The sequence below is a fragment of the Caloenas nicobarica genome, chromosome 29, assembly GCF_036013445.1.
Source record: "Caloenas nicobarica isolate bCalNic1 chromosome 29, bCalNic1.hap1, whole genome shotgun sequence".
Lineage (NCBI taxonomy): Eukaryota > Metazoa > Chordata > Aves > Columbiformes > Columbidae > Caloenas > Caloenas nicobarica.
Window position 1 is genome coordinate 3606337 of NC_088273.1, and position 11994 is coordinate 3618330.

Sequence of the window (11994 nt, forward strand, 5' to 3'; positions counted from 1 at the left end):
ATAGAGGTAACATGGCAAAAGGGAGTTCTGGTTAAACAGGCCAAACTGAAGGGAGCGGCGTGACTAGTACTGGCATTGGTGTCCAGGGTATGTGGACTCGCTGCAAAAATCATTGGGATGTGTCTGGAAAACACTCAGAGTTGCTGCACAGCAAGCGAACTGGTGTGTTCTAATTGACAGCTTATCAGAATCCATCTACAATGTAGTCAAGCACCATGGATAAATCAACAAGAACTCTTTGCTTTTTGCATCTTCTTGTCAATTGTTTGCTCATGCTGTTGCTTTTAAACCCCCACAGTTTTGGAGGAGGACTCTCCTCGCCTTGTACTACAGTGAGGAGGCCTTGACAGCTAAACCGGTCTCTGGTCTCCATCTGTTCCACCACTCCTGCACACATTGGCATTCTGCCTACAGTGATGTCTTACTGACCACTTTGCCTTTTTTAGCCCCCAGCCAGTATGACGGTGACCCAGAGAAGCTTCTGCTTTGCCCAGAGATTCTGTTTGCCCTTTTACTTTCTGCTTGCCCTTTTACTTTCTGTCTGATGCAGGTGGCACCAACGTAGTGAAGGAAAAACAGAGCTATGTGGCTCAGCATCCATGCGACTTTGACTCAGTCTAAGGACATAGAGACTACTGTAGGCACAGAGAGCAGAAAATGGGCAAGGACATTTGTTTGGCTACTTGTGAGGTCCTGGGAGCTACAGGCAGTTGCAGAGGCTGTTGTGGTTTGTGAGGGTTTTTTGTGTTTTTTTTTTTTTATTTCCTTGGGGCATGGGAACAGTTTCCATATGTTACAGAAAGCCAGTACCCCTTATTTTGACAAGTGTTCTTCTTCTCATCAGCTCTTCAGTGATGGTATCAAAGTGGCAGTTGCTTACAAACAGAATTCAGGAGATTTCGTGGACAAGGTCATGCGAGAACTGGAGGTAAGAAGGGCGCTACTTCCTGTGCTCCTCCTAAGTGACGAGCAGCTCTGCTCTTTTTTTCCCCTCAGGGAAAGCAGAGCCTGTGGCAAAGGGTGAAACTTTGCAGGCATGGAAAGATTTGCCTGATGCTGGTGACATGTGTGCGACATTGGAAGGGGTGAGCTGGTGACTCTCTGAAGAGCCCACGTTGCCCTCAACCGAATTTGAAAGAACCACAGCAGAGTGTAGCTGTTGCTGTTGCTCTCATGCTTCTCAGCATTTCCTTGTCCTGCCCCTTTCCAGAGCTTTGACCTGCAGAAGAAGGGTGAGAACTTGTCAGCTAAAGAGGAGAGCTGGCCTGAAGGGAAGCACCCATCTGCATAAGCCCTGGGTGCTGAGTCTGTTCTTTGCCTTTGCTCTAGATTTCTGGGGTTTGTTAGAGCTGGCCTTCACAGAGGAAAGTGGTTTTTCTCATGCCCCGAGAGCTCTGGTGATGGGCAGCTGGGCTTCTCCCCTTGTATGGGGGGCCTGTCCGGGCACGACCTTCCTTGTCTTGGCCCCAGCCCCTGCACATCACCCTTCCCTTCCCTGCACATCACCCTTCTCTGCCCTGCCCTGCCCTGCCCTGCCCTGCCCTGCCCTGCCCTCCCCTCCCCTCCCCTCCCTTCCCCTCCCCTCTCCTCTCCTCTCCTCTCCTCTCCTCTCCTCTCCTCTCCTCTCCTCTCCTCTCCTCTCCTCTCCTCTCCTGTCAACTGCAAATCAATATTCTCAGGACATGAAGAACAATTGGTCTGAAAACTCGTTGCCGTAGCGATCCTAGAGACGTGCCCAACATGTGATCTTGATTACGGCAAATGTCTCTGGCTGTTAAATATCACTGCCACCATTTTCTTTCCAGTGTAGATTCTTATGAAATCAGCTCTGGTTGGTTGTTCTGCTTTCTTTTTTGCGCTGGTTCCTGCCTTGAGAGTCAGGCTAGGGCTGGTTCATCCCAAACAAGGGGATGAAACAAGTTGATGATCTAAGGAAGATCCATCTCAGGTCAAAACTGTGCTCCAGGACTTTAAACGCTTGGGTCTGCCTCCTGCCTGCCTCTTGACTTTTCAGCATCATCAGTGGGGGTTGCAAAGAAGGGACGTGCACCTGCACGTGTTGTTGTCCTGTGTTCATCCCACCCCGTTCCCAAGGACCCGACATTCAAATGCTCGACATGAGGGAGCCACTTGTCAGCAGAAAACCGCTGATGTGATCTGCTGCCTTGTGCTTGGAACAGCAAGACCCACATCACCCAACGGCATCTGTCACCTCTCAGGTCCAGCTGAGACCTTATCCTGGGTTTCCACATAGAGTCACAGTTTGGGTTGAAGGGCCCTTCCCAGCTCCCCCAGTGCCCCCCCCTGCCATGAGCAGGGACATCTGCACCAGCTCAGGTTGCTCAAAGCCCCGTCCAGCCTGGCCTGGGATGTCTCCAGGGATGGTTCATCCACCACCTCTCTGGCCAACCTGGGCCAGGCTCTCACCATCCTCAGGGGCAACAATTTCTTCTTTATATCTCGTGTTAATCTCCTCTCTTTTACTTCTAACCATCACGCTTGTCCTATCGCAAGAGGCCCTGCTCTAAAGTCTGTCCCCATCTTGTTTACAGGTTCCTTTTAGGCCACAATAAGGTCTCCCCGGAGGCTTCTCTTCTCACAGAACTCCAGCTTGGTTGTGGTTGAAGGGACCTCTGGAGATCATCCGGTCCAACCCCCTTGCTAACGCAGGGTCACCAGAGCAGATTGCACAGGGTCGGTCCAGGGGGTTTGAATGTCTCCAGAGAAGGAGACTCCACACCCGCTCTGGGCAGCCTGCTCCAGGCTTTGGCACCTCACAGCAAAGAAGTTTCTCCTCATGTTCAGATGGACCCTCCTGTGTCAGTCTGTGCCCGTTGTCCCTCACCCTGGCGTTGGGCACCACTGAACAGAGTCTGGTCCATCCTCTGACACCCACCCTGAGATATTGATCCCATTGATCAGATCCCTCTCAGCTTCTGTTCTCCAGCTAAACAGCGCCAGCTCTCTCAGTCTCTCCTCATCAGAAAGATGCTCCAGACCCCTCAGCATCTTTGTGTCCTTCCACTGGACTCTCTCCAGTAATTCCTTGTCCTTCTTAAACTGGGGAGCCCAGAACTGGGGAACCAGTAACTCCAGATGCGGCCTCACCCAGGCAGAGCAGAGGGGGAGGATTCACCTCCCTCGACCTGCTGCTCACACTCTTCTTAATACCCCCCAGGTACCATTGGCCTCTTGGCCACAAGGACACATTGGTGACTTGTGGCCAACCTCATGTCAACCAGAGCTCCCAAGTCCTACTCCGCAGAGCTGCTTTCCAGCAGGTCCACCCCAACGTGTACTGGTACTGGACCCCTTCTGTCCCAGGAGATATTCCATGCCCCATAACATCGTGCTCATCAGTAAAAAGGGAGGGAAGCGGGGTTGGGGGACAGCCATCGCTTGGGGTCTGCTGGATCTCCCTGTGCTTGTGGGAGCCCGTGAGTCTTTGCATCACGTGTTCTGTTTTTTTCTCTCTTCCTCTTTCAGTTACTTGTCTCACTTTTTTTTTTTATCTTAGCCCACGAGTTTTCTTACTTTTGCTTGTCATATTCTTTATTCCCATCCTACTGAGGGGTGTGTGGGGCTGGTCTGCCAGCCAAGGCTGCCCCACCACAGCTCCCCAGGCCCTCACATCTCAAGTTCCAGCAACAACCCACCCCAAGCTGGCCAGAAACCCCAAAGTTTCCTTTCTCCCGCAGGCCCATTTCTTTAAGTTTCAAGATACCATTTCCCACTGTCGATATCAATCAATGGCTTGGCGATCAGCAAATCACTTCTGACAGAAGAAATAATCTCATGCAACACGTGTCACGTGTAACTGAAAGATAAGTTCAGGTTGGTAGATTTATTTTTTTTTTCCCCTGTGTGGCCTCACTGGCTTGTGAAATTGTTTTTAATTTTTCTTCATAATCCATCTTGGCTTTCCACGCCACGGTGGCACAAAAAGGAACCACGACCTGTGTGAATCTGTGACGTTGTGGAGGGGCTGCCCCCTGGAACGGCGGCCACAAGGGACAGGACTCCATTGTGTAGTGGCTGCGTCGGTGATTTCTTTTCTCTCCCTTTTGCAGCCTCCTTGCTCTCGTCGTCTCAACACTGACCTCTCCAAGCTTTCCTCCAGCTGCTGCCGTTGGCCATGTCCTCTGTGGGTAAGTGCAGCTCGACCCCTCCCAAGATGCTCTCTAGTTGAGTTGGGGTTTCTAAAATGGAAGGAAAAGGGATGTCTCACTTTTCCTCACGCAAAGTTCCCTCCCAACCTCCAAATCCTTTTTTTTCTTCACCAGACCCCCTTTTATTCCGTGCACTCTCCACAGACCCCAGTTACCATTTCTGTTACGAAGGGGAACATCTCACTTCTCTGTGCATGGCCGAGATGATGTGGAAAATTGGCAGATTTTGGTTCTTCAATCAAACTGGAGAGCAAATCGACCTGCGAGCACCATACCCCCGACCGACTGCCTGGCTGCAGCTCACAGCTACAAAAGCGTCCACTGGTGAGTACTCATACAAGTACTTCATGGAGGACTCTGGACAAGAAATCCCTTCCAAGCGGAGCTTTCCTCTCGCTGTTCAGGTTCAGGGTACGTTGGTCTTGTCTTACGGCTCGGCTGCCATCAGAGCTGGCACCACGAGCCTCCCTGAGAACGTCATCTTGGCCTTGTCCTTGTCCTTGGGTCACCAGTGTACAGATGAAGCTGCTTTGGCTTCTCACAAGCTTTTATGCTCCTGGATTTCTCTCAGAAAGCAGGAAGTTGTTGGCCTGACAGCTGTGTCAGCTCCAGGAAAGCTTCCAGCAGAGTTTGGGGTGTATTGCTTGCCTTCTTACTTTGGGAATCTGAAAATAGTTATTTTCTGCACTTCAGTGAATGGAAAGAAACTGTGGAAGCTGCGCTGAGCTCTGAGATCCAGGGGCCTTTTTTCCTCTGCCCTTGGGCAGAGAAAAGAGAGATGCAAATGACCCCCAGACCCTGTTTCGTTGTTCAAGGCTCCGTATTTGTCTCAATAATAATCAGAAAAAGAGTAAACTGATTTTCTAGGCTGAGTCATGACACTGGATTTGTGCACTGTCAATGCACAGCCGATTGTTTGGGTTCTATGTTGCATTATGTTGGTTTGTTGTGTTGTTTTGGTTTTTTTTCGTTTGTTTTCCAGCTGCTCCCGTGGCCCCAACTTTTTCCCTGGATCTTCAGCAGCAGGTTTATAGAACTGGGAGCTATGTCAAGCTCTTCTGCTCCATCCCCTCGTCTCCAGATTATGGCAGAGAAGTCCAGAACTACACTGACTTCAGCCTTGCAGTCTCCATCCCAGTGTCGAACGTGAAAAACTACAACTACGATCTCCGGCTGACGGGAGAGGAGCTCACGGGCTCTTACAGTTGTGCCTATTTTTTGTATAAATCTGCACGTCCCGTTCTCTCAGAGAGAAGCCACTGGATCTGCGTGACTGTGAAACGTTAGTGTTCAAACCCTTCCTCACTGGAGCATCTGGTAACTACTGCCTCATCTTTAGTTAATTAATTCCCCATGCGCTTGTCTATGGATTCATCCCTGAGTCTCATCTCCATCCCTTCCTGTCCTGTCACTATGATTCAGTCCAATATTTGAGTCTGGGCTCTTCTTGCTTCTTGCTGGATCTTTTTTCACTGATCTCCGATGAGCCTTTGTTTTGTTAAACTGCCGATATTGTTTCTAGTCCATCACCTTGAAGGGGTTTAGTCTGAATAAATCCTTTTCTTCCCAGAGAAGTGCAGAACAGGCCCTGTCATGTCTTCCTTTTAGCCTTGAAGTCGTTATTTTCTCCCCAGTCGATTCCATTCTTCCCAGCAAAGTGCGAACCAGACCTGATCTCACAGATGGTCAGTGCAGTCTGGAGCCATTTGGGTAAATACAAATTTTACAGCTTCAGATTTCGGCATATTCAGCTTACTAAGTACCACGAAGCAAAGAGGATATTAAAAATCACACAGCCTTATCATACTGGGTGATTCGTTCTATCTAGGATGCATTTAATTAAGCTAAGTGATTGATGTAAAACTTAAATTGGGCTTATCCACTGACCCGTGAGCAGTAAAACCATCGCTGCACGGGCAGCTTGCTCAGCAGAGAGCTCCCAGCAGCTCCCCAGGCTGTCATAGTGATGGAATCAAGTGGCTGTTTTGTAGCCCAGTGGCAGACGGTGGGAAAGGTCTGCAGGAGGCTCCGTGCACCCACTTCTTGTCACGCTTCAGTGTGTTGTTCTGCATCCTCAGGGGTTTCCCAACGGGAGATCTGGGCCCGGCTGCAGCTCCGGCCTTTCCCTCTTCTGGAGCCTGCACCAAACTGCTGCTGGTTTGGCTGGGGGGTCGATGCCTCCGCCAACTCCCCGACTCGAAGCCACAGGACGAGGCCCAAGTTTGCCCGTCTGCAGCTCAGAACCTGCGCTCGTCCCGTCTCCTTCCCTGCGGGCTGTTGGAAACCGCGTTCCTCCCCCCGTGAACGTCCCCGTTTTCCATCTGGCTCCTCTGCCGAGGGTGCGTTTGTGCCCGGGCAGGTGGCAGCCGTGTCGCCCCAGCGAGTCCCCACCCTGCTCAGCCCTGGGGAGCCCCAGTGTGACGTCAGAGCCGCCGCTGTGAGGTCAGAGTTGGCCAGCGTGGCCTTCCCGCCTGGGGAAGGAGCCCCCAGCTGCCGTGTGGCTGTTGCCCTGGGCAGGCAGCTTGTGCTGTGGGTGCTCTGGGGCTGCTGGAGCGGTTGGTGCCTGGACGGGCCAAGGGCTGCGCCGACTGGGGAGCCCACCTTTGCCAGCCATGGCGAGGAGAAAGGCATCCCAGAAAAGACGCCAAGGGGCCTCCAGAGGCTCCTCGGGGATCAAGGCCGACCAAGAGCCGGCAGAGGAGGCAGCAGGACCGAGCTGCTGCCAGACGAGCGGGTAGGAAGTTGGCTGCTCCTGCCCGGGGCAGCGGGTTGGGGTGGGAGCTGGGACGTGGCCGGACACGGCCCGTGGGGCGGGGAGCAACGTGGGAAGATGGCAGAGGCTTCTGGAGAGAGAAATGGAGCTGGGGAAGGGGCCGGAGTACAAGTGGGATGGGAGCGGCTGAGGGACCTGGGGGGTTCAGCCTGGAGAACAGGAGCTGAGGGGAGACCTGATCTCTGAACTGCCTGAAAGGAGCTTGGAGCCAGGGGGGTTTTGTCTCTGCTCCCATGGAACAAGTGCCAGGACAAGAGAAAACGGCCTCAAGTTGCGCCAGGGGAGGTTGAGGTTGGATCTGGGGAACAATTTCTTCCCCAAAGGGCTGTCGGGCATTGGAACCGGCTGCCCAGGGCAGTGCTGGAGTCACCATCCCTGGAGGGGTTGGACAGATGGAGATGAGGTTCTCAGGGACATGAGGTAGTGACGGGGTTGGGGTAGCAGTTGGACTCGATGATCTTGAGGGTCTCTTCCAAGCAAAATGGTTCTGTGATTCTATGAAGAAGACCCCGTGGCTTGCAAATCTCCCGGTCTGTGGGGAGGGCTCTGGGCTGGACGGCCAGCTCGCTGTCCCGGCCAAAAGCCAGGGTGCAGTAGGGGCTTGTGGGGAGGCCAGGATGGAGCAGGTTCTTCTCTTCTGCACCAGAGACCCTGTGAGAGATCCTGCCAGATCCTGCCAAGTGTGGGATGGACCAGCTTGAGGAGACGGGGAAAGGAGAGGGGGGACCCCTGGCAGCAGTCCAGCTGTGCTGCCTCTGTCCCCGCAGCTGAGACATCCCCTGCGAGGCTTCCCGAGGCCAAGCTCTGGCCAGGGCCTCGGCTCACACAGCGTGGGGCTGGTGGGCAAGCGGCATCTCCTTTTGTCCTCCCGCAGGAGCCCCGGCACGAGGTTGGAGCTGGTGACACGGTTGTGGAAGTCAAGTCCCGGCTCAGCCACTCAGGGGTCTGCAAAGTGGTGCAATAAGGCCACAAAAATTGCATGTAAGTTCAGCCACTGCTGCTCGCTGTGAAGTGCTTGGGCGTGAGCTCCTGGAGAGGAGACCTCAAGAGACAGGCCTGATTTTTCTCTGGTGTTTTTTTTTACCCAGGGATGGTGTTCAGCCTCACTTTCCATGGGGCAGGTGCCCTGGTCACCCTGTGGACACGTCTGCTGAGCGTGTGCATCTTCACCATGTACGTAGTACAGGTTTTGCTGTGGACAGGGGCAAGGGGATGTCCAGGGCCGGTGCAAGCAAAGGGCAGAGCAGGGCGTGTTCCCCAGCCCAGACATTGTTGCCCCCGAGAGTGGTGAGAGCCTGGCCCAGGTTGCCCAGAGAGGTGGTAGATGTCTCATCCCTGGAGACATCCCAGGCCAGGCTGGACAGGGCTCTGAGCAACCTGATCAGGGTGAAAATGTCCCTGCTCATGGCTCATGCTCATGAACGTTGGACTCTATGAGCTTTGAAGATCCCTTCCAAGCCAAACTATTTTGTGATTCTATGTGAGAACACACCTGCTTTCTCAGCCAAAGAGAGAGAGCGAGGTCCACACCACAAGGCTGCTGACAAGTGTTGTCTTCATTTGCTCTTTATGGATTATTTTCCTTCTCTTTCAGAAGGTGCTCCTGCAGCTCTTCCTCTGGGCAGGAGCTGCCAGTAGTGTTGAGCAGTGTGGACAGAAATCATGTTCCTCCTGGGCACAGTCAGCAGCAAGCTTCCCAAATGGCAGCTTTTCAGCCTAAAAACGCAAATCCAGCTGTGAAGGGGTTTGCTCGAGACTTGGCTCCTTGGCAGCCCCTGGACTCCCTCTTTTTCAGGCACAAGATGGCCCCAACAAAGAAGTGGTTTGCGATGGACATGCAGAGGATGCGCTTCTTGAGGGACATGAGGTTCTTCCGAGTCATCCTCTTGTTGCTCCTGGTGGCTCTTGGCATTTACTGCGTGACCTCGATGCCAGGGTGGTCAACACGGACAAAGGGATGGATGGAGGTGGGTGACTCCTGCAAGGGAGCGCTGCTGACAGTGGCTGGAGAAATCATGGGCTCTCCTGCCTCCGTGCAGGGTGATCCAAAGAAGGAGCAGCTTGTGCCGTGTCTCCTGGGGAAGCCTCCCCTGGGGAGCCCTGGCAGCTCTGGTAGTGGAGACTCTAACGGGGAATTTTTCCCTTTCAGGAGCAGACATGTGGGTCTGCGGCAGAACGGCAGACTCGGAGGTAAGAGATGTTTCCTGAGCTGGAACTGGGTCTGTGCAGAAGCCTCAGCCAACAACTCCTGCTACCTGCACCCATTTTCCTAAAGCTGGGGCTCCTGTCCTTCCCTCCGGCCTTCGCTTTGCTCAGCCTGGTGAGGAGGGGAGCGCTCGCAAAGCCGGGCGAGCACACGTGTCTGTGCTCCTTGCTGAGCTCCAGCGCTCCCCAGAGGGGATGGACCACTCTCTGACGAGATCTGCTTTCCTGGTCCTTCAGCAATTATCGGGCTTTGTTGGCGGCACAAACCCAAAAGATGCGGCTCCTGCTGCAGGAGGTGGCTCGGCTGAGGGTGGAGCTCCGCAGCGCGAGGAAGGTGAGGGTGCACTTGGGGAAGGAGGTTTGGCTGGGCCGAACCACCGAGAAATCCTCCTTGGGTTTGTTGGTGGGCTCAGACAGCTGACCGTGCTGTTTCTCAACCCAGGCAGCATCCAATGTGGCTTCGGAAGTCTCCGTGGAGATGTCTGACTGGGCGCTGCAGAGCACTGGTATGGACACAAGCAGCCCAGCCGTGCTCCCGGCGCTGCTCTCCAAAGCGGCAATGAGGACAGGACTGAAAAATGAGGAGCTGGCAGCGGCCTCACGAGTTGCGTCTGAGCACCGCGTCCTCCTGGTCTGTGGCCTCTTGCAGTCATCTGCCCTCCCTTCCTTCCAGGTGCCACCATTGACATGCGGAGAACTTCCCAGACCTACAGCTGCCAAGGGAAGTGGAGCTGCATGGTTTTACAGCTGTTTCACCCTGCCAACCCTCCTGAGGCTGTTCTGCAGGTATGGCACCAGAAATCCTCAGTGCTGGTGTCTTGCCTTCCTGGGAAGTTCGTGACTGAGCTCAGGGCACTTCCGAGCTGCAGCAGACCCCACAGACACCCCGGTGCCTGCGCTTCAAACTCCAGGAGCACTTGTGTTGGCCTCAGCGGTCTCTCACGCTTCATTTCTCTGCTGTTCCCGTTGCAGCCGGATGTTTCCCCAGGGAACTGCTGGCCTTTCCAAGGGCATCAGGGCCAGGTGGTCATCAGGTTGCCCGCACGAGTCCATCTGAGCACCGTCACCGTGCAGCACATCTCCAAGGAAGCCTCTCCCTCTGGGTTTGTCACCAGCGCCCCCAGAGACGTCGCCGTCTTTGTAAGTCTCTGCTGGGCGCTTCTGCCTGGGATTTGGCCTTGTGGCAAAGCCGTGACAGCGACTTTGTGCGTCCTCTGAGATTTGTTCCCCACTCTCTCCTGACCCCGGCCGTGCCATGGCACAACACTTCAAGGGCTCTAGAGATTTCCTCTCTCAAGACTTATTCTGGCCAAAGCACCTCAGGGTTCTTCACCAAAACTTCAGGCGGAGACTGAGCTCCAGCCCAACCAGTGCCAGACGAGTGCTGGAGTCCCAGGAGAGGCTGGGAATGGGACGGGGCTGATCCAGCACGTACGTCTCCTCAGTGCTGGGATGAGTCTGAGCTGCTCTCCTTGTGCTTTGCCCCCGAGGGAGTGGATGCGGATGGAGAAGAGGAAACTCTGCTTGGGACGTTCATGTATGACGTGGCGAAAGATCCCATCCAGACCTTCCCTCTGAAGGTACGGTCCACATGCGGGGGAAAGATGCCAGGGAGCAAAGCAGGTTTGCCTGCAAGTCCGCAGCAGGAAGAGCGTGAACGTTTTCTCGCTGGGCACAGGGGCCCACAGCACTTTTGGGAGCTTGTTCCTGTGCAGAAGCGGGGCTGGCGGGGGCAGATCCATTGACTGCAGTGTTGCTCTTAACGCCTCTGTTTCCTTTTCCCTCTTCACAGAACGCGCCACTTCGCAGAGCCTTTTCCTATGTCAAATTTTTTGTGAAGAGCAACTGGGGAAACCCGATGTACACCTGCATTTATCGAGTGCAGGTTCACGGGAAGATGGCAAAACCAGAAAGCCTCGGTTGAAACCAGAGAAGAAACAAAGGCAAAAAAATAAAAAATGATGTGTCAGTTCAGATTGGTGTAGAGGATTTGCAAATCCGATTCCTCACCCCATGAACGTTCCTGTTCTTGATCTGGCTAATCCGTGTCAGAGGTTCGTTTGTGTCAGATTGATTAGTGTCGACGTGGAATTTTGAAGTGTTTCTCCACTTGTTATTCTGCCCTCCCCTCGGCACTGGCATTCCAGGGCTGGGCAGGGTTGGAACTCCGTGCTCCTGGCAGCTCTAACAGTGTGTAGGATGGGCAGGGGGTCGGGCAGCTCGCTGATGGGCAAGAGTGTTTCCTGGGGGTTGCTGGAGGATTCCAAGGGGCTCCTGAGAGACGGGGCCGGTGAGTGGGCATCCCAGGATGCGGTTGGGGTTCTGCCATTTCATACCATTTCAACCAGCACAATGGGCTAAAGACAGAAGGGGGGAATTACAGAATGGTGTCGCGGTTGAGACGGAGAAACGACATAAACCATGTTCTTCCAGGATGAAAGTAGTAGATGCCATTTATTGCCACAAGTGCATTTTTATACAGTTTTACCAATTCATATGTCTCTTCACTATTGGTTACAAGTTACGGCAGTAACATCTCATTGGCTGATTTTGCTATCATCAATGTTACTCTTCTACTCCCTTCTCTCTCACGGGTACACCTTGATACCTCCGGATACTCCTTTACTCCCATCTTTCTCTCAGATAGGCCTTAATATCTTCAAGGCTGATCTCTGTTCCCATGCCCTCCGTCAGGGAATCCACGGACCCACCGTAGTTCCCCACAATTCCCTCTTTTTGTTTTTGTGCTAAAAAATTGCCTTCATTGTCTGCTGCAGGGCCCTTTGCAGCAGAGAAATCATGCATGGCAACCTTAGTAACACAATCACAACAATCATCAAAACAATC

At 53.6% G+C, this 11994-nt stretch overlaps 1 long non-coding RNA gene across 1 annotated transcript; it reads left to right on the top strand.

The window, feature by feature from the left end:
* The first annotated feature begins 10237 nt into the window (after positions 1 to 10237).
* LOC135999624 (uncharacterized) lies at positions 10238 to 11110 on the top strand. Its single transcript, XR_010607699.1, has 3 exons — positions 10238 to 10287; positions 10638 to 10727; positions 10940 to 11110. It is a non-coding gene; the product is annotated as an uncharacterized LOC135999624 (long non-coding RNA).
* Positions 11111 to 11994: the final 884 nt, after the last annotated feature.